This window comes from Bubalus kerabau, chromosome 1, assembly GCF_029407905.1.
Source record: "Bubalus kerabau isolate K-KA32 ecotype Philippines breed swamp buffalo chromosome 1, PCC_UOA_SB_1v2, whole genome shotgun sequence".
NCBI lineage: Eukaryota > Metazoa > Chordata > Mammalia > Artiodactyla > Bovidae > Bubalus > Bubalus kerabau.
The window spans coordinates 201569441-201596697 of NC_073624.1; the positions used below are offsets into that span (position 1 = coordinate 201569441).

Here is a 27257-nt window from a genome sequence, read left to right on the forward strand (position 1 = left end):
CAACCCCGAATATTAATTGGAAGGACTGATGCTGAAGCTGAAGCTCCAATACTTTGGCCATCTGACATAAAGAGATGATTCACTGGAGAAGACTGGGAAAGATTGAAGGCAGGAGGAGACGGGGTAGAGGACAAGATGGTTGTATGGTATCATCAACTCAATGCACATTAGTTTGAGCAGGTTGAATGGTATCACCGACTCAATAGACATGAGTTTGAGCAAGCTCTAGGAGATGGTGAAGATAGGGAAGCCTGGCATACTGCAGTTCATGGGGTCACAAAGAGTCAGACATGACTTAGTGACTGAACAACAAGAACTACCAAATGGATTGATGCAATGAATATAAATAACTTCACAATCATAGATGAGAGAAAACCACCCTAAAATCAGAAAGCAGTAACTTTTGAGTTAATTATAACTTTTATAATTTAATTTTTAATGATAGTTGTTTTAAAAATGGCTTGCAAAGTTCCTAAAAATTTAACAATCTGCTCTTAAGAGTGCTTGTGAACCAGCTTTAGCATAGCACTGCTCATGAGCTTCTAGTAAGTCCCAAACACCTGTACACCCATAACACCCTTCCCGGTTTGCTACGAACTTCCCAGATTTTACCACTGAAAGTCCCAGATTCCAAGAAACTCTTTAGTCATAGACAAACTGGGACACTTGGTTATCCTAACCCATGGACTATCCAAAATTGTTATATAACTGTCTCGTCACTAATAGAGCTGGATACTTCCTCTGAATTTAGAGTGCTTACAAATTCCTTTCCCTTCAGTACTCATGTCCTTTGCCCCAGCTGTTTGCTAGGATGATAGACTCTGTAAGATAAATTATTGCCATGGTCCCAGACACTGTCAGATTTTGAATAGCACAGTTTTCTACTCTTCACTTCATATTTGTTGTAATTCAGGGACACACAGCCTAAGTTCATCATCTCCCTCTGGTTTATTAAAATCAAGTCTTCAGTATCATTAAGTCCTCTTTTCTTCATATAAATGAGGTCTCCCAATATTCACCTGAAAGAGCAATTCTGAAATTAAATAAGGTTATGTTCATATAATGCCTAATAGAGTTGTTCATTAAGTAGTAACTATTAAAATAGTTATTCTCAGGATTATTCCCAGTTCCTTCTTGAACCAAACATTTACTTTTCCTGGCAGCCTCTGCTGAGAGCTAGCTTTATCCCACTGTTATTTTTCAAATTTAACTCATATTCACATCTAGAAAGAACATGGGACTATGGCTTGCCAGAGTGAGCAATACTTCCCACCTTGATATTATCATGTTAGCTGGAAATCTAACCTAGGAAAAAGAGTGTAAAATGTGGGTAGTAAAGAATTCTTCATTTTTTCTCTCTTTTTTTTTTTTTGTAGGAAATTGTTTACAGAGCTAACTTGAGAGAGGATCTAAAAGCCAAGCCATTTGTCTAGAGTAGAGGTCAGTAAACCTTGGCCAGCCAACATTGTGCTGTTGTAAATAGTTTTATTGGAACATAGCCCTGCCAGTTCATTTACATATTGTCAATAGCTGCTTTGCACTACAACAGTACTTTGGGTAGTTGTGACCCAGACAAAACGGCCTATAAAGTCTGTATATTCACTGTCAGGCCCTTGATAAAGAGAAAATATTTGCCAATTCTCAATGAAGAAATACTTTAATAGTTTTGCCTGGTTAGGGGTAGATGATCTGGGATGGGGAAATGCTGGTCTCTAAATCCTTGCTTTTCAAATCAGAAAGAGGACATGCTCTTGCTCCTTCCCCAAATAAAGGCACATAGGCTATTGCTGTGAACGCATTTACCTAGAATGCACGGGAGACCAGGGCTAAGGCTATTGCTCGCTTTAACAGAATTTTCTAAAACCAAAGCCAGAGAGAGTCTTAAGAGCCTGCATTGTCAGATATTGATATGTTTATTCTGAAAATGCTGGGATGGTTTCTGTTTGCCAGGCAGCTTTCGGAACACCATCATCATTTTCCAAAAATTGTATCTGAATTTGCTGACAGTGAATGATTAACAAGTCCTATCGCCCTGAGCCAAAATTAAATTTGCTCTTTCATGAAAAAAAAAAGTCATCTTGTGTAGAGGAGTAATCATGAGTATATGCTAAGAAATTTTTATCATAGGCTGAGATTTCTACAACAAAATGAAGTATAATAACTTGTCAGTGAAAAAAATGTGTTAATTATACTGTCATTCTTCAATTGTGCTTCATTGGAAAGTTGTTAGAATTAGAACCATTTCCTTCTTAGTTTTTACGTATTTTTCCTTACATTTTCATAAAATAAAACCAAATCATCATGATTATTAATTTGGGGAAGTATGCTTTAATTGATAGGGTATAAATTAAGTTAGACTATCTGGATTATTACTCTTCAATAGTTTTTTTTTAAGTATATTTAAATAAGAAAACACATTCTTGCCTGCTGCACTGGTAATATTAGGTGTATGAATGGGGAAGCTCTCCCAAGATTGTATATCATGACTAAATTTTTTGAAAGAAAGTCAAAAGTCTCTCTTGTTGAGTAGCTGTCCTTTAAGGGTTTTCCAGTGGAAATGACAGAATTATTGAGCCAGGCCCTGGAAAGGGGTATGATTCCACCCTTCACAGAGATATGAGAAGAAAAAAAGCCTAGGATAGAATGACAGTCTACCTAACAGGCAGATCTCTTTTTCTGCCTCAGTGCACAAGTGTGGGGATAAAGGTGGGGGAAGCAAGTTGGTTGGGGTGTAGGGCCAGGCCTGAAGAAGTCTGCATAAGCTGTCATCACCATTCAGGGCTCTACCATTCACAGCCACCTCTAATCACCACAAACACACACATATTCATGGCTTCAAGAAAATTAAAAGTTAGCTAAAATAGTCACTCACAAGTACTTCCCTTGTGGCTCAGATGGTAAAGCATCTGCCTCCAATGCAGGAGACCCAGCTTTGATCCCTGGGTCAGGAAGATCCTCTGGAGAAGGAAATGGCAACCCACTCCAGTACTCTTGCCTGAAAAATCCCATGGATGGAGGAGCGTGGTAGGCCACAGTCCATGGGGTTGCAAAGAGTCAGACATGACTGAGCGACTTCACTTGGTCTTGGTCTAGTCACTCACAAGTCAATCTGAACTCAACACAGTTAAATACTGACTAATTTTCCTTCTTTCTGACTTGCACAGCCCAAAGCATGATCCCAGTGGAGCAGACATCCATCTTTATATTGTTACTCTTGACTGGGATTTAAGCAAAGTCAGTTTTAACTTATAGCACAATCTCGGGGGTGCAGGGTGGGAAGAAACAATAGGGCCTGATGAAAACCATAAAGGAAATGGATCATCCATTCTCTGCTTTAGTGCTCATGTCGTCATCGATGACAACAGAGGAAAAATAAAAGCTTTTATCTTTCCTGTTAAAAACATCCCCAATTTTGAGGGCCAATAATGTCCTATTTGAAAAGTATTCCTTCACCTACAGAAGAAAAATTAAATTCTCTTTACTGAAGTACTCAGGAATTCTGATTACAGCTTCATTTTAGCAATTATTACCCTGTGTGACTGATATGTAATGAGACATATATATGATTCGATTACAAGTGAGAAGGAGGCAGGGTTTGGGAACAGCAGCACTTGATAATTTATTTCTGAGAACCAACTCGCTATCTTTTGTTTTGATCTCTGTAAATAAACTTTCTCATTCCCCTAAAACAAAACAAAACAAAACAAAACTCTATGCAAACTGTCTAACAGTCGTAGATTTTTAAGCAAAGCACTAGTGATTTAAGATCTTTAAAACTGAGCAGAAAAATTAACACAAAATGAGATTCACTGAGGTTATTTTTCAAGGCAAAATGTTATTAAATTAGTGAATGCTTGTTTATACTAATAAGTACAACTATGCTGATCATGCACTATCAATGTGGTATCTTTATACCAACAATTTGATGAATGTTTGTTGAATGAGTAAAGAAAGAAACTATAACATGCATGATAAATATTTAGTGATATGAAGAAGGCAAATCATGTGGACAGACCTTTCTCAAGAGACTACATTTTAGTTCCCAAGTCAAATACCTATCCTGTGTAGAGGGGTAATATTCTAAACATTAAATTGAGGTTAATTTTTTCTTTAAAAAATATTGTGAAAGATTTAAAACATTGAGAACAATGACAATAGTTTAAAAAAAAGAAAAAATGTCCATAAATTCATCATGCAGCTAAAACTGTATTTGTCTCCTCAGAAGAATAATTTCACTGAACATTAGACATTTACATGTCTATGTTGAGATAAAGATAGATTTCACTCATTGTAACTGCTGAATATGTATCATAATTTATTTTTCATTCCTCTATTAGATGACTAGATGATTTCCACTGAATAAGGTTTGTAATTCTAAAAGAATTTTTTCACTGCAATGTGATCTCTGAACACATAGATCCAGTAGTATCTATTGATCAGGAAGAGAGAAAGTGATGCTTAGAAGAAAAAATTAATAATTGCTTGGACTTAATATATGACATTGGAGAAGGCAATGGCACCCCCACTCCAGTACTCTTGCCTGGAAAATCCCATGGCGGAGGAGCCTGGTAGGCTGCAGTCCATGGGGTTGCTAGGAGTCAGACACGACTGAGCGACTTCACTTTGACTTTTCACTTTCATGCATTGGAGGAGGAAATGACATCCCACTCCAGTGTTCTTGCCTGGAGAATCCCAGGGACAGAGGAGCCTGGTGGGCTGCTGTCTATGGGGTTGCACAGAGTCGGACACGACTGAAGCTACTTAGCAGCAGCAGCAATATATGACATATTTTAAAAGCTCTTGTCAGAAATAATGGTTTAAAGAAAAATTCATGTATTTGCAAGATTCAGAGCTATGGAACTGCAAGGAGGGCCTTGGAGAGATTAAGAACCCATACTCTGAGAACTATAAAACACTGATGAAAGAAACTGAAGATGATGAAAAGAAATGGGAAGATACCCCATTTTCTTAAACTGGAAGAATAATGTTAAACTGTCCATACCACACAAACAAACCTTAAGATTTAATGTAATCCCTATCAAAATATCCATAACATTTTTCATAGTATTAGAATGAGTAATTCTAATATTTACATGGAACCACAAAAGACCCCAAACTGACAAAGCAACCGTGAGAAAAACAACAAAGCTACAGGTGTCAAACTCCCCATTTTCAGACTATACTACAAAGTTACAGTAATCCAACTCTTGAGAGTCCCTTGGACTGCAAGGAGGTCCAACCAGTCCATTCTGAAGGAGATCAGCCCTGGGATTTCTTTGGAAGGAATGATGCTAAAGCTGAAACTCCAGTACTTTGGCCACCACATGCGAACAGTTGACTCATTGGAAAAGACTCTGATGCTGGGAGGCATTGGGGGCAGGAGGAGAAGGGGACGACAGAGGATGAGATGGCTGGATGGCATCACTGACTCGATGGACATAAGTCTGAGTGAACTCCGGGAGTTGGTGATGGACAGGGAGGCCAGGTGTGCTGCGATTCATGGGGTCACACAGAGTCGGACACGACTGAGCGACTGAACTGACTAACTGACTGACAGTAATCCAAAGAGTATACTATTGGAAAAAAACAGACACACAGATCAGTGCAACATAATAGAGAGGCTAGAAAAACTCACACACAAATAGTCAAGTAATTTATGATAAAGAATGCAAACTACACAATTGGAAAAATAGTTTCTTGTGTTGCTTGGAAAAGTCAACAGCTTCATGGAAAAGCATGAGGTTAGAACATTTTCTCACACAATATACAAGAATAAACTCAAAATAGATTGATGAGCTCAATATAAGACTGGAAACCTTAAAACTCATAGAAGAAAACACAGGCAGAACATAATTTGACATAAGATGTAGCAATACATTTTTTACTCTATCTTCTCAGGCAAAACAAACAAAAACAAAAATAAACAAGCAGACTCTAATTAAATTTTGCACAGCAAAGGAAACTACGGACAAAATGTAAAGACAAGCTACTGAGTAGGAGCGTGTCTACAAATGATTTATCTGATAAGGCGCTAATACATAAAATATACAAAGAACTCAAACAACTCAATATAAAAAACTGGCAGTTTCTTGGTGGCTTAGTGGTTAAGTTCTGGGCTTTCACCATCACAGCCCAGGTGCAAGCCCTGGTTGGGCATATGAGATCCCGCAAACTGCTCGCTGCTAAACAACAACAACAAACACCCAAAAGCAAATATATATATATACACACACACACACACACACACACACATATGTACATGTATATATATATATACACACACAATTTAAAAACGGGCAGAAGACCAGTATAGGCATTTTCCCAAAGACCCACAGATGAACAATGGGCACATGAAAAGATGGTCAGGATCATTAATCATTAGAGAAATGCAAATCAACAACCACAGTGAGATATCGTCTCCCGCCTATCAGAAAGGCTATCTTCAAAAAGACCACAAATAAAAAATGCTGGTGAGGACATGGACAAAAGGCAACCCTTGTGCACCGTTGCTACCAATGTAAACTGATGCAGCCACTGAAAAATCATATGGTGGGTTCTCAAAAAACGAAACAGAACTACTATAAGATCCAGCAACTCCGCTCCTTGGTGTATTCACTCCTAGGTGTATCCACTCCTTAGTATATTTCCAAAGAAAATAAAACCACTCATTCAAAAAGACATACGCACCTCAACATTTACAGCAGAATTATTTCCCATCGCTGAAATATGGAAGCAACCTAAGTGCCCATCAACAGATGGATGGATAAAGAAGATGTGTATGTGTGTGTGTGTGTATGCACACAAATATACATCCAGATGGAACATTACTCAGCTGTCAATTAAAGGCGGGGGAGGGTGGCTTCCCAGGTGGCACTAGTGGTAAAGAATCTGATTGTCAATACAGGTAGACATAAGAGATGCAGGTTTGATCCCTGGGTCTGGAAGATCCCCTGAAGAACAGCTCCACTCCAATATTCTTGCCTGGAAAATTCCACAGACAGAGGAGCCAGGCAGGCTATAGTCCATGGGGTCAAATAATGCAATTTTTCTACTTGAAACAACATGGATGGACTTGGAGGGAACTGTGCTTAGTGAAATAAGTCAGACAGAGAAGGAAATACTTTATATTACCGCATATATGATAAAATAGAGATAGACACACTGATATAGATAACAAACTATCAGTGGAATACCAGTGGGAAGAGTTATGAGGGAGGGGAAAAATTGGATAAAAGATATAGAGGTACAAAATACTAATTATAAAATAAATAAGCCACGAAGATATTGTACAGCATAAGGAATATAGTTAATATTCTACAATAACTTTAAATGGAGTATAATCTATAAAAGTACTGAATCCCTGTTGTACACCTGACATGTTGTATATCAACTGTAACTTTAAAAAAGGGACACGAAAGAAAAGAAAGGGACAGGAGCAGTCTCTCTAGAAGCACACACTGAGTAAAGGCCATGTGAGCACACAGAGAGAAACGTTGTCTGTAAGAAACTGTATGCTTTCAGGTTGACCTTGGACTTCCCACTGCGAAGGGGCATTTATGAGAAATAAATGCCTGCTGTTTAGATCACCCAACTGATGGTGAGAGGGTGCGCTTTCTTTCAATGACAATCTGAATACCTCTGCATCTCTTTTCCATATTTTTGATGAACCTTCTTTCTTGATTGTTACCATTCTTTCTATAAAGGACATTCCCTTGTTAGGGCCTGAGACTGTTCACTTTGACTGCTTACTGAAAAAAATAGCTAAGCAATGTTTGCTGACTAAATTTCATAGAAAATATTCTGAAAACACTGTATTTGGTTCTTTTTATTGTGCGTAACAATTTTTTTTTTTCTTTCACGTCTTACATCTCCTCAGAGCAGCCACATTTTTGGTCTTGGATATCTGGACTTTCCTAGAACCTGAAGGGAGTATTTGGAGTTCTGGGATATCCTAGAATGGCTTTAGTACTTCAAGAGAGGCAGGAATAATTTAACTACAGAAAGAAAGCGAACTAAATGTCAAGATTAAAGAGGAAGTAAGAAGATTCCTAGAAAAGCAAATATCTTTTTTAAAAAATTCCCTCATTGCACCCAAAGAACACAGAGCACCTGTGAGGAACAAAATAGATACCTGCAATCTGAACACTATGCTCCTTACTCTTAAGAGCCATGACCAAGGGTCAGCAACCTGGCATAGCAATGACATTGACAAATTAACATTTCTGGGGCTCCTGCTTTGGAACAGATTCACTTGGCTTGAGCCCCTCATCAGTGACCATAATGGACTGAACAACTAAAGTTCTTCCACATTTCCTGCATTACCTAATCCCAATCTTTGTGTTGGAAAGGTGGCTCTGAGAAATTACTAATATTTCATATTCTGCCAAAGGTGATGAGAGGGTAGCTGGGTTAAATTCAAGATAGAAAAGTAAACAGAAATTACCAATTACTGTCACTTTGATTACGGTAGCACACCTACCTCACAGCGTCATTATTGTTTACATATTTTATATATAGTAATGTGTATCTGTTAATCTCAAACTCCTAATTTATCCCTCCTTCCCCTTTCCCCTTTGGTAGCCGTAAATTTGTTTTCTATGCCTGTGAGTCTGCTCCTGTTTTGTAAATAAGCTCATTTATTACTTTTTAGATTCTACATATAAGTGATACAATATTTGTCTTTGACTCACTTTATTTAGGAGAAGGAAATGGCAACCCACTCCAGTATTCTTGCTTGGAGAATCCCAGAGACAGAGGAGCCTGGTGGGCTATGGTCTATGGGGTTGCACAGAGTCGGACACGACTGAAGTGACTTAGCAGCAGCAGCAGCACTTTATTTAGGATGACAATCTCTAGGTGTATCCATGTTGCTGCAAATGGCTTTATTTCAAGATGAGAAATTATGAAAGAAACAAGACTGTGTCTAGGATCTTTCTATTCACAGAGATTTGCAGTCTTGATACTTAAATTCAAATACTATTTTATAGCAGGCTATATTCTTTAAGAGGTAAACAGCTTTTTATACATGAAAGTTTATATGATCACTGTGTGAGGAATGTAATTCATATAATATAAGGTTTTAAAATGCATCATTTTAATGTCACCTTACAGCTGCTAGTCACATTATTACATACTTACAAAGCTATGTCTTTATCACATTTTTAAGAAATGAATCCTAATCATAACTTGCAATCCTGAAATATAAAAGACCCAAACATGTGCAGAAACATAAAAGAAACCAAATTTTATGAGTGTACAATATAAACAAACCTCCACTAAGGGCTTCCCAGGTGACTCAGTGATAAAGAATCTGCCTGCCAATGCAGAAGATGGGAGTTCAATCCCTGGGTTGGGAAGATCCCTTGGAGGAGAAAATGGTAACCTACTTCAGTATTCAAGTCTGGAAAATTCCGAGGAGAGAGGAAGCTACAGTCTTTGTGGTTGTAGAGTCAGATGTGACTGAGCAACTGAGAATGCTCATGCATACTGTGGTACTACAGAACCTGTCCCATGGAACTAACTAAAGGACTGCTGTGCTCCTATTTTTCCCTTTGACTTGGGTCTTTTGACTGACATCCTTTACTAAACAACATTTAAGAATGCAAAGCAATGTAGGCACCCCCTGCACTAAAAAAGGTTATTTCCATGAAATAACACACTTGGCTCCATTTTTATTTTCTTCATTACTTCATGTGAAAATATGCAATGTAATACTGAACAATTATTTAAAATATTAAATGTATGTCTACTTTGTTTCCATGTCTTAAATATAACCAAATTATAGTTCAAAAATTACACTTTTATTGTATAAAAATGGCCAAACACACCAGCTTAGGAGTCTGATAATAAACTTGTGTTTTAATCATAGGTGAAGCATATTAGAAATCATAGATGTATTTGTGGTATTTATTTTAATGTTAACAATTCAAATCCAAGATAGGATGTGTTATAAATCTTTGTTTACCTATTTTCAACTTTTTTCTCTCTATAGTATAGCAGCAGAGAACGTAATGGCAACCCACTGCAGTATTCTTGCCTAGAGAATTCTATGGGCAGAGGAGCCTGGTGGACTGCTGTCCATAGGGTCACAAAGAGTCGGATATGACTGAAGTGACTTAGAATGCATACATGCATTGGAGAAGGAAATGACAACCCACTCCAGCGTTCTTGCCTGGAGAATCCCAGGGACAGAGGAGCCTGGTGGGCTGTCGTCTATGGGGTCACACGGAGTCGGACATGACTGAAGTGACTTAGCAGTGGCAGCAGCATAGTATAGCAGGAAATATTATACATTCTTCTACATAATACCTAACATACTACATTTCTTATTTTTACTAATAAAACTTCAGTTGCTCATATAACAAGAATTGTTCCTCTCTGCTCTCTCATGGTATCTTTGTTGTATATTGTTCAGTCACTAAGTCATGTCCAACTCTTTTAGACCCCATGAAGTGCAGCATGCCAGACCTCTCTATCACTATCGCGCTGAGTTTCCTCAAACTCATGTCCATCGAATTGGTGATGCCATCAAACTATCTCATCCTCTGTAACCCCATTTTCCTCTTGCCCTCAATCTTTACCAACATCAGAGTCTTTTCCAATGAGTCAGCTCTTTTCATCAGGTGGCCAAAGTATTGGAGTTTCAGCTTCAGCATCAGTCCTTCAGTGAATATTCAGGACTGATTTCCTTTAGGATGGACTGGTTGGATTTCCTTGCAGTCCAAGGGACTCTCAAGAGTCTCCTCCAACACCACAGTTCAAAAGCATCAATTCTTCGGCACTCAATTTTCTTTATGGTCCAACTCTCATATCTGTACATGGCTACTAGAAAAACCATAGCTTCGACTAGATGGACCTTTGTCAGCAAAGTAAAGTCTATGCTTTTTAAAACACTGTCTAGGTTTGACATAGCTATTCTTCCAAGGAGCAAGCATCTTTTAATTTTGTGGCTACATATAATGTCATTGTTGCATATACTGTTCTTATATACATAGTAATCATATAACGGCTTATGTCTGCAAAAGGACCTCCAAAGGGCAGACGATTGTTTTCCATTAAAATTTTAAATTTTTAAAATAGCTTTTATTATAGCATGCCCCATTTATATATACAAGTGATAGCACTCAGCAGTGGATATAAACAGTTAAATTTTCAGAGAAAAGTGAAAATCAGCTATTAGCATTACTTCATTGTGAGAAATCTCTATTGCATATTAAAGACCTCAGAAATGTGATTATAGGATTGAAATAAAAGAACTTCAAGGGGAAAAAATCCTATTCTGTGACCTCCAAACATTTCTTGTGTCTGTTGTACTTCTTATTTTCTAAAAAATTCCTAACAAGACTATATATTGTGAATGTCTAATCCAAATGTAAATTATGAGACAGTGTTTGAATCTTCTGTTGGTTTTTCAGCATTCAATGCATACCAGATTGATATCAATACATATTTCTTACAAATGGCCAAATATAGATGTTATGCCCAGGTGTGTTAATTACTGGTGGAAAATCAAAAAATATTTCCTATACATTCTTCTTTAAGAAGAATATATGATAATGACAGACAAGAATTCATTTAATTAAACCAAGACTTTAGTAATTTTAGGAAATTTTTTTAAGGTTAAACAACTTTATTATTTGCTATTATTCTCTTTCTATATTTTTAGTTATAAGACTGGCTTCCCTGGTGGCTCAATGGTAAAGAATCCACCTATCAATGCAGGAGATGTGGATTCGATCCTTGGTCTGGGAAGATCCCACACGCCTCAGAGCAGCTGAGGCCATGTACCACAACTATTCAGTTTGTGCCCTAAGCCTGGAAGCAGTGATTACTGAGCCTATGTGCTATAACTACTGAAGCTCATGAGCGACTGGAGCCTGAGTTCTGCATCAAGAGAAGTCACTGGAAAGAGAAGCCTGTGCATCACAACTGGAAGTAGCCCCCGTTCTTCCACAAATAGAGAAAAGCCTGTGCAGCAATGAAGACCCAGCATCATCAAAATAAATAAATAAAATTTGGAAAGAAAGACATATTAGTTTCAAGTCAAAGGTACACTCTTTGTTTCTATCTTTCATCAGTTCTGCCTCATCTTTATTTCCTTCTTTTCCAAAATAATGGAATTATAGATTTCAAAGCAATGTCTTTCGATCTCAATTTATGCTGTGGGTAATTAGGAGATAAATGATCCTGCAGTTCAGTTGCTTAGTCATGTCCAACTCTTTGCAACCCCACAAACCTCAGCACTCCAGACCTCCATGTCCATCACCAATTCCCGGAGTTCACCAAACTCATGTTCATCAAGTCGGTGATACCACCCAACCATCTCATCCTCTGTCATCCCCTCTCCTCCTGCCCCCAGTCCCTCCCTGAATCAGGGTCTTTTCCAATGAGTCAGCTCTTCATATGAGGTGGCCAAAGTATTGGCGTTTCAGCTTCAGCATCAGTCCTTCCAATGAACACCCAGGACTGATCTTAGGTCACTATATTTTTAGCAAATCAGCAGAAACAGATAGTTACATAGTCACTGGGAGGTACTTTGTACCAGGTACAAATTCAAAGAGGTCATAATGGATTTTTGCCAAAAAGTTCTAAAAAGCAACAACTACAGTTTTAAAATAGCAAATAAACCAATAATAATGTTATTTATGAGATAATTCTACTCATTGTGGAAGAATAATTTTAAAATGTTCTCATGCAATGTATCCCCCCGTGTGATTTCTTGGTAAGATTTTCTCTTCTATAATGGTTGTCACTCATCTAGAGCCAGACATCCTGGAGTGTGACATCAAGCCTTAAGAAGCATCACTGCAAACAAAACTAGTGGAGGTGATGGAATTCCAGCTGAGCTATTTCAAATCATAAAAGATGATGCTGTTAAGAGTGTTGCACTCAATATGTCAGCAAATTTGGAAAATGTAGCAATGGTCACAGGACTGGAAAATGTCAGTTTTCATTCCAATCCCAAAGAAGGGCAATGCCATAGGATGTTCAAACTGCCAGACAAGTGCACTCATTTTGCATGCTACTGGGGTATGCCTTTGTTGGCAAAGTAATGTCTCTGCTTTTCAATATGCTATCTAGGTTGGTCTACTAGCGTGTGAGATGAGTGCAATTGTGCGGTAGTTTGAGCATTCTTTGGCATTGCCTTTCTTTGGGATTGGAATGAAAACTGACCGTTTCCAGTCCTGTGGCCACTGCTGAGTTTTCCAAATTTGTTGGCATATTGAGGGCAGCACTTTCACAGCATCATCTTTCAGGATTTGAAAGAGCTCCACTGGAATTCCATCACCTCCACTAGATTTGTTCATAGTGATGCTTTCTAAGGCCCACTTGACTTCACATTCCAGGATGACTGGCTCTAGGTCAGTGATCACACCATCGTGATTATCTGGGTCGTGAAGATCTTTTTTGTGCAGTTTTGTGTATTCTTGCCACCTCTTCTTTGCCAACAAAGGTCCATTAACTCAAGACTATGGTTTTCCCAGTGGTCATGTATGGATGCGAGAGTTGGACTGTGAAGAAAGCTGAGTCCTGAGGAATTGACGCTTTTGAACTGTGGTGTTAGATAAAACTCTTGAGGGTCCATTGGACTGCAAGGAGAGCCAACCAGTCCATTCTAAAGGAGATCAGCCCTGGGTGTTCTTTGGAAGGAATGATGGTAAAGCTGAAACTCCAGTAATTTGGCCACCTCATGCGAAGAGTTGACTCATTGGAAAAGACTCTGATGCTGGGAGGGGTTGAGGGCAGGAGGAAAAGGGGACAACAGAGTATGAGATGGCTGGATGGCATCACCGACTCGATGGACTTGAGTTTGAGTGAACTCCGGGAGTTGGTGATGTACAGGGAGGCCTGGCGTGTTGCAATTCATGGGGTCGCACAGAGTCGGACACGACTGAGCAACTGGACTGAACTGAACTGAGGTATGCAGAAAATTTGGAAAACTCAGCAGTGGCCACAGGATTGGAAAAGTTCAGTTTTCATTCCAGTCCCAAAGAAAGGCAATGCCAAAGAATGCTCAAACTACCACACAAATGCACTCATCTCACATGCTATTAAAGTAATGCTCAAAATTCTCCAAGCCAGGTTTCAGCAATACATGAACCAAGAACTTCCAGATGTTCAAGCTGGTTTTAGAAAAGGCAGAGGAACCAGAGATCAAATTGCCAACATCGGCTAGATCATGGAAAAAGCAAGAGAGTTCCAGAAAAACATCTACTCCTGCTTTATTGACTATGCCAAAGCCTTTGACTGTGTGGATCACAATAAACTGTGGAAAATTCTGAAAGAGATGGGAATACCAGACCACCTGACCTGCCTCCTGAGAAACCTATATGCAGGTCAGGAGGCAACAGTTAGACCTGGACATGGAACAACAGACTGGTTCCAAATAGGAAAAGGAGTACGTAAAGGCTGTATATAATCATCCTGATTATTTAACTTCTATGCAGAGTACATTATGAGAAACACTGGGCTGGAAGAAGCACAAGCTGGAATCAAGATTGCCAGGAGAAATATCAATAACCTCAGATATGCAGATGATGCCACCCTTATGGCAGAAAGTGAAGAGGAACTCAAAAGCCTCTTGATGAAAGTGAAAGAGGAGAGTGAAAAGTTGGCTTAAAGCTCAACATTCAGAAAATGCATAAAAATCATGGTTAAAGTTTAGTAATTCAGAATTTTAAAAACATCATAGTGAATAAGGAAGAAATTTATCTTGATAAAAGATACTTGTCAAAAAAATCATATAATGGTAATGTCAAAAGATGTCTCAAAAGTTAGGAGCAAGACATAGACACCTTCATCCTCTTCAACATTGTTGTAGAAAACTTTGGTGTTGGGGTCTTTTAATGGACCAGAACCTGGCAGTCTGGAGTCGACAATAAGAAAGAAAGAGAGAGAGAAAGAAAGAAAGAAAGACACAGAGACCCAAGCTCTGATGGAGCAAAGGTGCTTTAATGATCTTTCTGTGAGTATATATAGGCTGTTGTATAAGAAATTTCTTTCGACAATGATAAAGATCAGAAAACCAAAGGTACAGCAACGGTTACCAAGGGAACAAGGGATTAATAATGGTCACAAGGTCAGCAGACAATCCATATCTCAAGAAAGAGGATCGAGACTAAGCAGTTTTGTTCTAAGGAGAATGTTTACTGAAGGAGATTCAAGCCTGTCTCATCCTATGACCTCAGTCCTGGGAGTGGCCTGCCAGTTCCACTGGTTTCTGACACAGAAACTGATAAGGACTGGAGGATTTATGAGAAAGCAGCAGGCAGGAATCCTCCTGTTAAACATTCCCTGACACTTTGGTAATACAATAAGATAGAGAGAATGAGAGAGAGATTAAAAACTAGAATAAATCAAAATAAAGGTATTGCTAATTAAATATATTATATATTCATATGTCAAACCATGAGAACACACAAATTATTACAAATAGCAAGTGACTTCAACTTTATACATATGTAAGTTTATTACACAAAAATCAATTATTTCTCTATAAAAAACCTTCAGGAAATAGATATTTTAAGGTTATTAAAATAGAAATAAAAACTGTAAATCACCTGAAAATAAAATGAACAGAAGTCATGAAAGAATAATGAAAACCTTTTTAAATGTTATGGAAAGACACCAAGAAAGACTTAAAACATAGGAATATTTTTAAGGAATATACTATCTTTAGGGATTTCCCTAGTGGCTCAAATGGTAAAGAATCTGCCTGCAATGCAGGAGATCTGAATTTGATCCCTGGGTCAGGAAGATCCCCTGGAGAAGGGAATGGCAATCCACTCCAGTATTCTTTCCTGGAGAATTCTATGGACAGAGGAGCCTGGCAGGCTATAGTCCGTCAAAGTCACAAAGAGTCGGACACGACTGAGTGGCTAACACCACCACCAAACTATCTTTAATGGATGGAAAAACAATACAATAAAGATAGCAACGTTTATAAAATTAATCCTATCAACATCTGAATTGACGTTTTCATAAAATTTAAAAAGTGCTCTCCAAATTCATAAACGTAAAATACTGAGAAGAAAGAAAAGTACATTCTATATCAAAATTTTTTTTTTTCATTTTTGTCAAGTTTTAAACTATATGCTACTACTACTACGTTACTTCAGTCATGTCTGACTCTGTGCGACCCCATAGACGGCAGCCCACCAGGCTCCCCCGTCCCTGGGATTCTCCAGGCAAGAACACTGGAGTGGGTTGCCATTTCCTTCTCCAGTGCATGAAAGTGAAAAGCAAAAGTGAAGTTGCTCAGTTGTGTCCAACCGTCAGCGACCCCATGGACTGCAGCCTACCAGGCTCCTCCGTCCATGGAATTTTCCAGGCAAGAGTACTGGAGTGGGGTGCCATTGCCTTCTCCAAACTATATGCTACTGGCATAAATATAAATACATATACCAATGGGCAAAATAAATATTCATTCATTTTTAGAAGCTTTGTAGATGGAAGCTGGTGTTACAAATAAATAATGCTAGAAAACTGAAAATAGTAAAGTTGGATTACTGTTTTACTTTACAAAAACAATTAACCATGTAACAATCATATAACACAAGAAAGGTTGGGCAAAAAGAGCTGATTTAATAACTGTGGCAAACAATATTTTCACAGTATGCCATAAGACTGAAGACAAAAAGAACAGTACATAAACACTGGACTCTAGAGGATAAATTTACTTTTCACAAGGGCAAGAGCTAACGTTTCCAGAACTACTGTATGTCTATGCTGCTGCTGCTAAGTCGCTTCAGTCATGTCCGACTCTGTGCGACCCCATAGATGGCAGCCCACCAGGCTCCTCTGTCCCTGGGATTCTCCAGGCAAGAATACTGGAGTGGGTTGCCATTTCCCTCTCCAATGCATGAAAGTGAAAAATGAAAGTGAAGTAGCTCAGTCGTTCCGGACTCTTAGCGACCCCATGGACTGCAGCCTACCAGGCTCCTCCATCCATGGGATTTTCCAGGCAAGAGTAGGGTGCCATTGCCTTCTCCTTGTATGTCTATACTAAGGTTGAAAAAGAAAAACAAAACATTTTTAGGTGTGTGGAATCAGTTTATCATTACCATCAACAGATAAAGATGCTACAAATAAGTAAAGGGGAGGTGAAGGAGGATAAGATGACTTTTTGGGGTGAATTAGAGTCAAAGATCGGAGAAGGCAATGGCACCCCACTCCAGCACTCTTGCCAGGAAAATCCCATGGAGGGAGGAGCCTGGTGGGCCGCAGTCCATGGGGTCGTTAAGAGTCGGACAAGACTCAGTGACTTCACTTTCACTTTTCACTTTCATGCATTGGAGAAGGACAGGGCAACCCACTCCAGTGTTCTTGCCTGGAGAATCCCTGGGGTGGCAGAGCCTGGTGGGCTGCTGTCTATGGGGTCTCACAGAGTCGGACAAGACTGAAGTGACTTAGCAGCAGCAGCAGAGTCAGAGATAACAGTATTCACTAAACCTTATGATTATATGCATGAGGAAGTATAAAAAAAATATTTTTAGGTGTGTGGAATCAGTTTATCATTACCATCAACAGATAAAGAAACTACACATAAGTAAAGGGGAGGTGAAGGAGGATAAGATGACTTTTTGGGGTGAATTAGAGTCAGAGATAACAGTATTCACTAAAGCTTATGATTATATACATGAGGAAGTATCACAAAAATCTACACTGAGCAACTCAAAAAATATCAATTACTTCTAAAAAGCATCAATGTTATGAAAAACAAGGAAACACCGAGAAACCTTCACAGATGTTAAGAGAGTCACTGATGCCACCCAACCATCTCATACTCTGTCAGCCCCTTCTCCTCCTGCCTTCAACCTTTCCCAGCATCAGGATCTTTTCTAAGGAGTTAGTTCTTTGCATCAGGTGGTAAAAGTATTGAAACTTCAGCATCAGTTCTTCCAATGAATATTCAGGACTGATTTCCTTTAGGATGGACTGATTGGACCTCCTTGGTGTCCAAAGGACTCTCAAGAGTCTTCTCCAACACCACAGTTCAAAAGCATCAGTTCTTCAGTTCCCAGCTTTCTTTACAGTCCAATTCTCACATCCATACATGACGACTGGAAAAACCATAGCTTTGACTAGACAGTCTGTTGTCGGCAAAGTAATGTCTAGGCTTTTTAATATGCTGTCTAGGTTGGTCATAGCTTTTCTTCCAAGGAGCAAGTGTCTTTTAATTTCACGGTTGCAGTCACCATTGGCAGTGACCTTGGAACCCAAGAAAATAAAGTTTGTCACTGTTTCCATTGTTTCCCCATCTATTTGCCATGAAGTGATGGGACCCGATACCATAATCTTAGTTTTTTGAATGCAGAGTTTAAGGCAGTATTTTTACTCTCTTCTTTTACTTTAAATGTTAGAAAAGCTAGCAATGAATTATATAAAATGTGAATATTATTTTTGCCTAAGTCATTTGTGTAGAAACAGTGTCAGCAAACATATTTATTTAGTAAAATTACATTATGTGAAATATGAACTCGTTATACAACCTAACTTCCCATCAAATGAGAATTCTTTAACTGGGTTATAAAACTAATTGAATGCTTTCTTTTTAGGGATTTTTTAAAATGAAATTACAATATTTTTTTCTAAATAACTGACAAATATTTCTGGAGTTAATCAAAATATCTACTTTCATAAAATCAACAGAAAACCTGTAGAATTAAATGACAATGATCATGTCTTTAGCAATTTTCTCTTTATCCTATTTATTAACACAATATTTCACTTTGAGAAACAGGTGCTGATGAAACAAAATTTATGAAACAAGGCTTGATATTGAATTATGTTTTTAATAATCAAGACAAGAACTACATAGCTAATCCAGAACAACAGAGTCTAAAAGTAACCTCTGTTTGTATTTGTTTTATATCTCTCATTTGAATCATGCATGTATGTATGCATACATGTGTATGTGCATATGTGTCCATGATAGGATTGTTTAATAATAATGTTTATTTCATGAGCAGCCAGTTAATGGATATAGATAATAAACTATATTGGGATTTTAATTGGCTATCAGCCTAAGGCACATAAGAACTAAACTTCATATTAATTATTAATTTTCTATAGTTAAGTCAATAACCTCATTTCTTTTACATACTTCATTTATCAGGTAATCATATTTTCCCAATTTTGATTATTATAGAATCTCTGTGCTTTAGTACAATCATTCATAAATTTTAGGATGCATTTAGCATGCACCTGGAGCTTGTGTTAAAACGCAGTGTGTCAAGACCCATTTTCAGAATTCCTGAATCAATAGGCCAGGATAGACTGTGAGAATGTGAAGTTCTAACTAAGTAGTCATTAGCTGATAAAGATGCTAGAGGCACACTAACCATACATTTTTATTGTATCTGTTGGGTGTTTCTGTTTCCAGTATTAAAAGCAGGTGTTTCAAGCTTGTTTTTCTTTCTCTTGACATCCATTGTAGCAAGAAGGAATTACAAAATGGTACTTCCAAATACTTTCTTTAAAATGAATCAACATTTAAAATGAGAGTAGATTTGCAAAGTAAGACTGCTATGTTTACAAAGGTCATTCATTTCTCAAGAATTCTAAATCAAATTAACCATCGTTGGATAAGACATCTATTTATCTCTAGAACAGTACATTTTGTAAATCAATATATGGTTGAGTAAAGTATGAATCAGAGAGCTTCTGAGACAAAACAGGATTCTTCTTGTATATTGTCCTGCTTCACCTGGTGAACAATGAGAACCCATAAGTTCCCATGAACAATGAGAAACATCTGCTAAATAGTAATTTCAAAATGTCCCCATGGACATTGCTTTCTGAGTGGTATATAAGAAAGCTTTGATCAGATGCAGCTTAACTGAAAATAAAATATCCTTTTTGCCAAAAAGGCATACTTTGGGATGGCAAATTCTGTAGAATAGGAAGACATTTAATGATTATATTTAACAGGAGTCCGTGTTATATATGTATTTGGGTAGAACATTAAAATAATTATTTACAGCTTTACTTTGAAGTTATCAAATATAGTTTTTTTTTGTATCCAGTCTACATATTTTTTAAGCAAAGGAGGGATATGATGGACTATACTCTTTAAATGATTAATACATATTTTAAAAGGCAGCTTAACAAAGATGTGCCATGTTTTTTTAATTTATATTTCTAAAATATATATCTGTAAATGGATTGGTATCACATTTATGCTATTGTTTTTATCATTTTTGTTATTGTTAGTGATCTAATGGCATGGATGAGGCTATCACATCATCAGAGTCATAATAATTATATTAAAAATACTTTTTTGTTGTTAAGGTGATTTGTTAATATCATTTTTATACTAGTTTTACAACAATATGGAAAGAAATACAGTTTTCCCAAATACCCCCATCCCCATTTATGCATAGCCTCCCCCATTATTCACTTCATTCGCAAGAATTATACTTTTGTTTTTCTACCATAATGAACCTACACTGACAGAGCATAATCACCCAAAGTTCATAGTGTACCTTAGCATTCACTTGCAGTGATGTACATTCTATGGGTTTAGACAAATGTATAATGAAATACACTCTTCATTAAAATGCCATACAGAGTATTTTAACTCACTTGAAAATATTTTTATAGCTCCAAGATTTCATCAACTGATAGCTTATGATCCAAAAAGTTCAAGTATTTATCTACTTATGGCATTTCCAATAATTTGATGGAAATTATCAAACCCTGTGTAGAAAGATCTTCATCTAATAAGATGAATGCATTTCTCCTTGTCATCTCCTTTGAAAGCTTATGTAATATTTGAAATTATTGCAAATGATCATGAACTCATTGGAAAATATAAAACTAAAATACTAGTTTAGCTATGCATTGAGACTTTCAAATGGCTGTTTCTAAAATTTATTATTAATAGCAGCTATTTTTTATTAGATTTTGTTGGACCATGGTGCTACTTCATTTTTTTCTGAGAATTCTTTTTCTTTGTATTTTCTTTATATTTTAAAGTTTATAACTGTGAAATTACATAAAGTTTCTCAAGAATGGCATTTACTTGGAGTTTCTGTCCAAATTCTTTTCATATGCTATTTTAAAATACCCTTATAATCTTTTAAATAAACAAGAGGAAGGTATTATAATTCTCATTTTGTAGGTAAGGAAAAGGGCTCAGAGAGTGATGTTACCATCACTTGAAGTTCTACAACCAATAAAATTCATTTATCATTGAACACAAGCATACCTTGATTGTACTCATTGTACAAATAAATTAAGGCAATAAAGTTTGGAATATTTTATTTTCTACCAAGTAACAAAAATACAGTGATTATCTTGGAAATACAATGTTGAGTTTAGTTTTCATTCCTGCAAAGAAGCAACACGTAGTTCCTCAAACTCCTTGAGTCTATGGTATCAAGAGAAATTGATTCTAGAAAGGGATGAGGGGAGATCTCTGTCCTACCTTGGTCTTTCACTTTCATTTACCTTAAAATCTAACTACATTTTGATTTCCCTCTGCTTTTGTTTCATGGTACCTTATGGTTTCCTATTCTTCAGATTTTGTCTGACATAAAATTTATGATTATTCTGACTTTTGCCTAAAAGGAAAGAGTCTCTGGAGATATTCTATCTATCTCCTTTGACTAGTAGGTTAGTGTTTCTTTCATTTCAACTAATTTCCATTTCAGAATACACATTTAACTTCATCAAGTCCTAGATTGCCATTTGCTGTTCCAGAAAAACATCTATTTCTGCTTTATTGACTATGCCAAAGCCTTTGACTGTGTGGATCACAAAAAACTGTGGAAAATTCTGAAAGAAATGGGAATACCAAACAACCTGACCTGCCTCTTGAGAAACCTTTATTCAGGTCAGGAAGCAACAGTGAGAACTGGACATGGAACAACAGACTGGTTCCAAATAGGAAAAGGAGTACGTCAAGGCTGTTCCAAATAGGAAAAGCAGTACGTCAAGGCTGTATATTGTCACCCTGCTTATTTGATTTATATGCAGAGTACATCATGAGAAACGCTGGGCTGGAAGAAGCACAAGCTGGAATCAAGATTGCTGGGAGATATACCAATAACCTCAGATATGCAGATGACACCACCCTTATGGCAGAAACTGAAGAGGAACTAAAAAGCCTCTTGATGAAAGTGACAGTGGAGAGTGAAAAAGTTGGCTTAAAGCTCAACATTCAGAAAACGAAGATCATGGCATCTGGTCTCATGACTTCATGAGAAATAGATGGGGGAACACTGGAAACAGTGTCAGACTTCATTTTTTTGGGCTCCAAAATCACTGCAGATGGTGACTGCAGCCATGAAATTAAAAGACGCTTACTCCTTGAAAGGAAAGTTATGACCAACCTAGATAGCATATTGAAAAGCAGAGACATTACTTTGCCAACAAAGGTCCATCTAGTCAAGGCTATGGTTTTTCCAGTGGTCATGTATGGATGTGAGAGTTGGACTGTGAAGAAAGTTGAGCACCAAAGAATTGATGCTTTTGAACTGTGGTGTTGGAGAAGACTCTTGAGAGTCCCTTGGACTGCAAGGAGATCCAACCTGCCTGTTCTAAAGATCAGTCCCGTGTGTTCATTGGAAGGACTGATGCTAAAGCTGAAACTCCAATACTTTGGCCACCTCATGTGAAGAGCTGACTCATTGGAAAAGACTCTGATGGTGGGAGGGATTGGGGGCAGGAGGAGAAGGGGACGACAGAGGATGAGATGGCTGGATGGCATCACTGACTCAATGGACGTGAGTTGGAGTGAACTCCGGGAGATGGTGATGGACAGGGAGGCCTGGCATGCTGCAATTCATGGGGTCACAAAGAGTTGGACACGACTGAGCGACTGAAATGAAAGTCAGTAGAAAGTAGCATTTTGCAGGTGTTCAACTGACTTAAAGGGCTTCTCTGATAGCTCAGTAGGAAAAGAACCCACCTGCAATGCAGGAGATCCCAGTTCAATTCCTAGGTCGGGAAGATCCCCTGGAGAAAGTATAGGCTACCCACTCCAGTATTCCTTGGCTTCCCTAGTGGCTTAGCTGGTAAATAATCAGCCTGCAATGCAGGAGACCTGGGTTCAATCCCTGGGTTGGGAAGATCCCATGAAGAAGAGAAAGGCTACCCACTCCAGTATTCTAGCCTGGAGAATTCCATGGACTGTACAGCCCATGGGGCCCCAAAGAGTTGGACATGACTGAAAGACTTTCACTTTCAACTGACTTAGACATTGACATTGAAAACTTTGGTTAAAGACAGAATTTGTATAGGCCCATTAAAAAAAAATCTTCTTTTGACCTTCATACTATTTCTCTTCTCAAATCTATTGAGTTTTCCATCACTATTATCCTAGCAAAAACCCAGGTATATTCATTCAGCTGACAAATATAACCAGAGTTTGAACTTTTAATACATACACTCATGAAAAAAAAAGTGAATGAGACAAAAATAATTTTACTATTTCTATGGCTGCTCGATTTTCCTAAGATATATATGTTTTATTTAATGTTTTGAGTCCAGGAGCCACTGCTGATTAAATCATTATTGTATCATTTGTTCATTTGCTACTTTTCCATGATTGACTTAAACTGTTGTTTCTAAAACTTTTGTTTTTTTCTTAACAATTTTCTTTCTGGTGGTTGATCTCCTAAAATCAGGCAAGTGCCACTAGAATAGTATATGCCTTTGTTCACAAGGTTTTGAGCTATCTGGGACAAATCAATTATACTTGGATCATTTAGGTTTTAGAAACTTAACAATCTCTTCCAACTTGTTCCACTTGCCATCCTAGAGTTTGGGTAAAACAGGGTGCAATGAGCCAAGTATTGCCTTGGAAGAACTCAGAAGATTAAATTCCACTTTAATCAAGATGGGACTTACTTTTGCTTTCTAAGCAGTAATCCCAGAGAGGAAATGACTGAGAATAAATCTAGTGTTCAGGTAAAAATAAACACCGACCAACAGAAGGCAGGAAGACTCAAATTACTCCTGATGATTGACAGCATCAGCATCAAGCTGCTATTGACCAAGGATAGAAAGGTTTTTTGTAAACAGAACCTCAGGAAAGAGATAAGAAAGAATAAAAGTAATTAAGGAAAAGTAGTATTTAGCTGTTTCTTTCCTTTGCCAACATCTACTGTTCAAATTAAAACCATTATTCTCTTTCCTCTTATTCTCATTTTCTATGTTTCATGCTTAAAATTCAAATGTGATGTGTCTCAAGGAAGAAAATCAGGCTGAGCTGTTAGGAAAGGAAAGGAAAAAGTTGCTAACATGATCCGATGCAACTAATGAGTTGTTAGGATGAGAAATTATATAAAGAACTGACTTTCTTTCCAGGCTTCTTGTATTCCAGATCAATTCTTTACCACTAACAGGCTTTCTCCACTGTTCTCCTTCCGGAGAATCCTGAACTGTGAGAAAGCAAGAAAAGTATATTGGCCACAAGGCTAATTTGCTTTCTGCATATCTGCAGGAAAAAAAAAAAATTCTTTATACTTAAAAAATGTTTCCCAGAGACATCCTGGGTGGTCCAGTGGTAAAGAATCTGTCTTCCAATGTAGGGAATATGGGTTCAATCCCTGGTTGGGGAACTAAGATCCCACATACTATAGGGCAACTAAGCCTCCACATCACAACTAGAGAAGACTGCACACTGCAACAGAGAGTCCACATGCTGCAACAAAGAGCCAGCACAGTCAAAAAAAATGTTTTTCCAGAATCAATAAATATAATGTATATGTGTGAAATAACTGCAAACCAAATACAACAGGTTTTCACAGCTTAAAAATATCATATTGATAAATTAACAACACCATAATACAGAATTCAGCCTGCGGTGGTGAAAGGGCAATAGGGATCAGAGCCTATGGAGGCTAAAGGGAAAACAAGATATTTCTAGAAGATTAGAAATTATGTTTGAGGTTCAGAAATGATCATGGTCATTACAATGTGGCCATTAAGTTTTTAGAGCTATAGAGATGGCTATCAGAAAGACCTAAGATTTTTCTCAACCTTTAGGCAAATCAGGTATCTGGGCTTTACAGATCACTGGAATTCTACAAATGAATGAAGTATTTATAAATAATATTTCAGAAATAGATTACCAAATATATGCCTAAACTGGTCCAGCTGATGGCCCAAATTTCTCCAAAATAAATCAACTGTGTTGGCTTGATGCTCTGTAACACTTTGTGCTGTTAAAATTTGTTTAGGTTTTAGCTGAATTCCAAGTTACAGATTGATTCCTAACAGTTGGGCTAATGGAGAAAAGAAACTGGTGACAGGGAAGGTCTGAGCAATGGGGAGAAAGGGACCCCATTGATGTGAAAAAAGGCAATGTATCTTACAGGTGGGTGGTTTGACTACTTCCTAAGTTGATTAAGAGGAAGACTTAAAGGAAAATCACCATTATGCTCTAATATTTTTTATTATGCTAGAATTGAATGGTTAAAATTTTAAAATACCTGATTAAAAAATTTAATTCCTGATATTTTATTTGGAATGGTAAGAGGAAAAGTCCTATACTACAATGACTTATTTTTCCTTTCCCCTGTACTCATAGTGGAAAATTCCAAAACTAACATGGTCTATAAAACAGTACAGATATAGATCGTATTTTTATACTGAATCATCAAGCAAGGAAAAAAGAGACAATAGACACTGTCAATGAATTTTCACAAGTACACAAATTGAGTTGTTCATATTACAGAAAAATACTGTATTATAATGTATATTTATCATATAAGTATAGCTGGTAAAGAGCTTAAAACTATTTATTATTTTGCATCCTAAAAAGACTATAAGCTAATCTTACAGCTACCTGAAACCTGTAATTTTGAATGACATTCACAGAGAATACAACACTGAAAATTTTTTTAGATACTAATCAGTCAGAGATGCATGAGGCTTGCTTGAAATTCTAAGAAATTCACTATTTTGAATTTTTAAAGGTAAAAGCAGTAAACTTTCAAGCAAATTTTGCTTGTAAGCCTGAGATGAAATTATATGCTATATTTTTGCCGTACAAAAGCAGGTTTCAGGAACACAGCCATTTGCTCTTTTCGAAGGCATTCCTAGTTTTACAATAAAGTCACACAACTTATGTTTTGCCCTGTATGGTATTTTGAGTTTACTATCAAAAGAGTCTTAGAGAATACATTTAATTAGATCCCACTGTGACCTTTTCTTTCATCAGAACCTTCCATGTATAATACACTTTAATACTGGAGTTGCATACAGATTCAGCAACTAAACATATGAGCATTAAATATATATGCCTGAAGACAAACCAAACTTATGCATTGTGACAACCATTAAAACTGTGTTACATTGCTTTCCTTTCTAATCACTGTAAGCTGGAGCAGTAGGAAAGGGGATACTGTCATGGCTGAGAACCGGATTTTCCTCTATTTCTACAGAGGTGTATGACAGCTCAAACTTTATGAAGATCATGAGTCACTTTAGGTCCAATCCCACATATTTTTCCCTTTTTTCCTTGGCTTTTAGACCATATTCCATCCATATTTCATAACTTTTGAGTGCTCTGCTTGTTTTATTTAAAAAAAAAACTGAATTCATTCTTTCTGGGTTTCCATAATGCTGTTCACCTCTTCTTCTCAATATGACAACTAGATATATTCTTCTAGATCAGCATTATCCAAAATGATGTGATAAAGCTGTCCTATGCAGATTAGTTCTGAGATCTGAGTTAGGAAAGACTGAATTCTAGATTCTCCTCTTTTAGATCTGAGTTAGGAAAGACTGAATTCTAGACTCTACTCTCTTAGAGAGTCACCATATACATTCCCCATTAAAGATTTATTTAATTTTCTCAGAAAATTAAAATTAAGAAGAAGTAAAATTGCTATATAAATACATATTTATCAAATTTATTTGATCATAATTATTTTCCATAACACACATGAAAATCTTAGGGAAAGATACAGTGACAGTAAATACCATCTCAGATTCTAATCTCATGAACAGCTGCAACTCTTGACTATTGGCCTCTTACATGCAAACTATTCAAAAGGTATACTATTAACAAGAAGATAGTATTCAGAGCAGAGCCAGTATTCTGAATTATAGACTTAGAGAAAACTGTGGTTTTAATTCCTTCATATCCAATAAGCATAGGCTGCAGTGACTCAGAGATTTTCCACCAATACATAAAGTTAAATGAAGACCTTTGAAAGCTTTCCTTATTTTATAGGTATTACAATAGCCAACACTTTCTTTGTCACTCACCTGGAGATTTTTTCTATACAAAAAAGAAGAGA

The 27257-nt window shown here is 37.2% G+C and overlaps 1 protein-coding gene across 18 annotated transcripts in view; it reads right to left on the reverse strand.

Moving 5' to 3' along the window:
- LOC129629692 (protein FAM170A-like) overlaps window positions 1-27257 on the reverse strand; it is a 362499-nt gene that overhangs the window by 136447 nt on the left and 198795 nt on the right. For 3 of the 18 annotated variants that reach the window (XM_055549948.1, XM_055549896.1, XM_055549873.1), the window contains one exon: window positions 8691-8870. The exons of the other annotated variants lie outside the window; for them this stretch is intronic. The gene's annotated coding sequence lies outside the window, so the exon portion shown is untranslated. The remainder of the gene's footprint in view (window positions 1-8690; window positions 8871-27257) is intronic. 18 annotated transcript variants of the gene reach the window in all.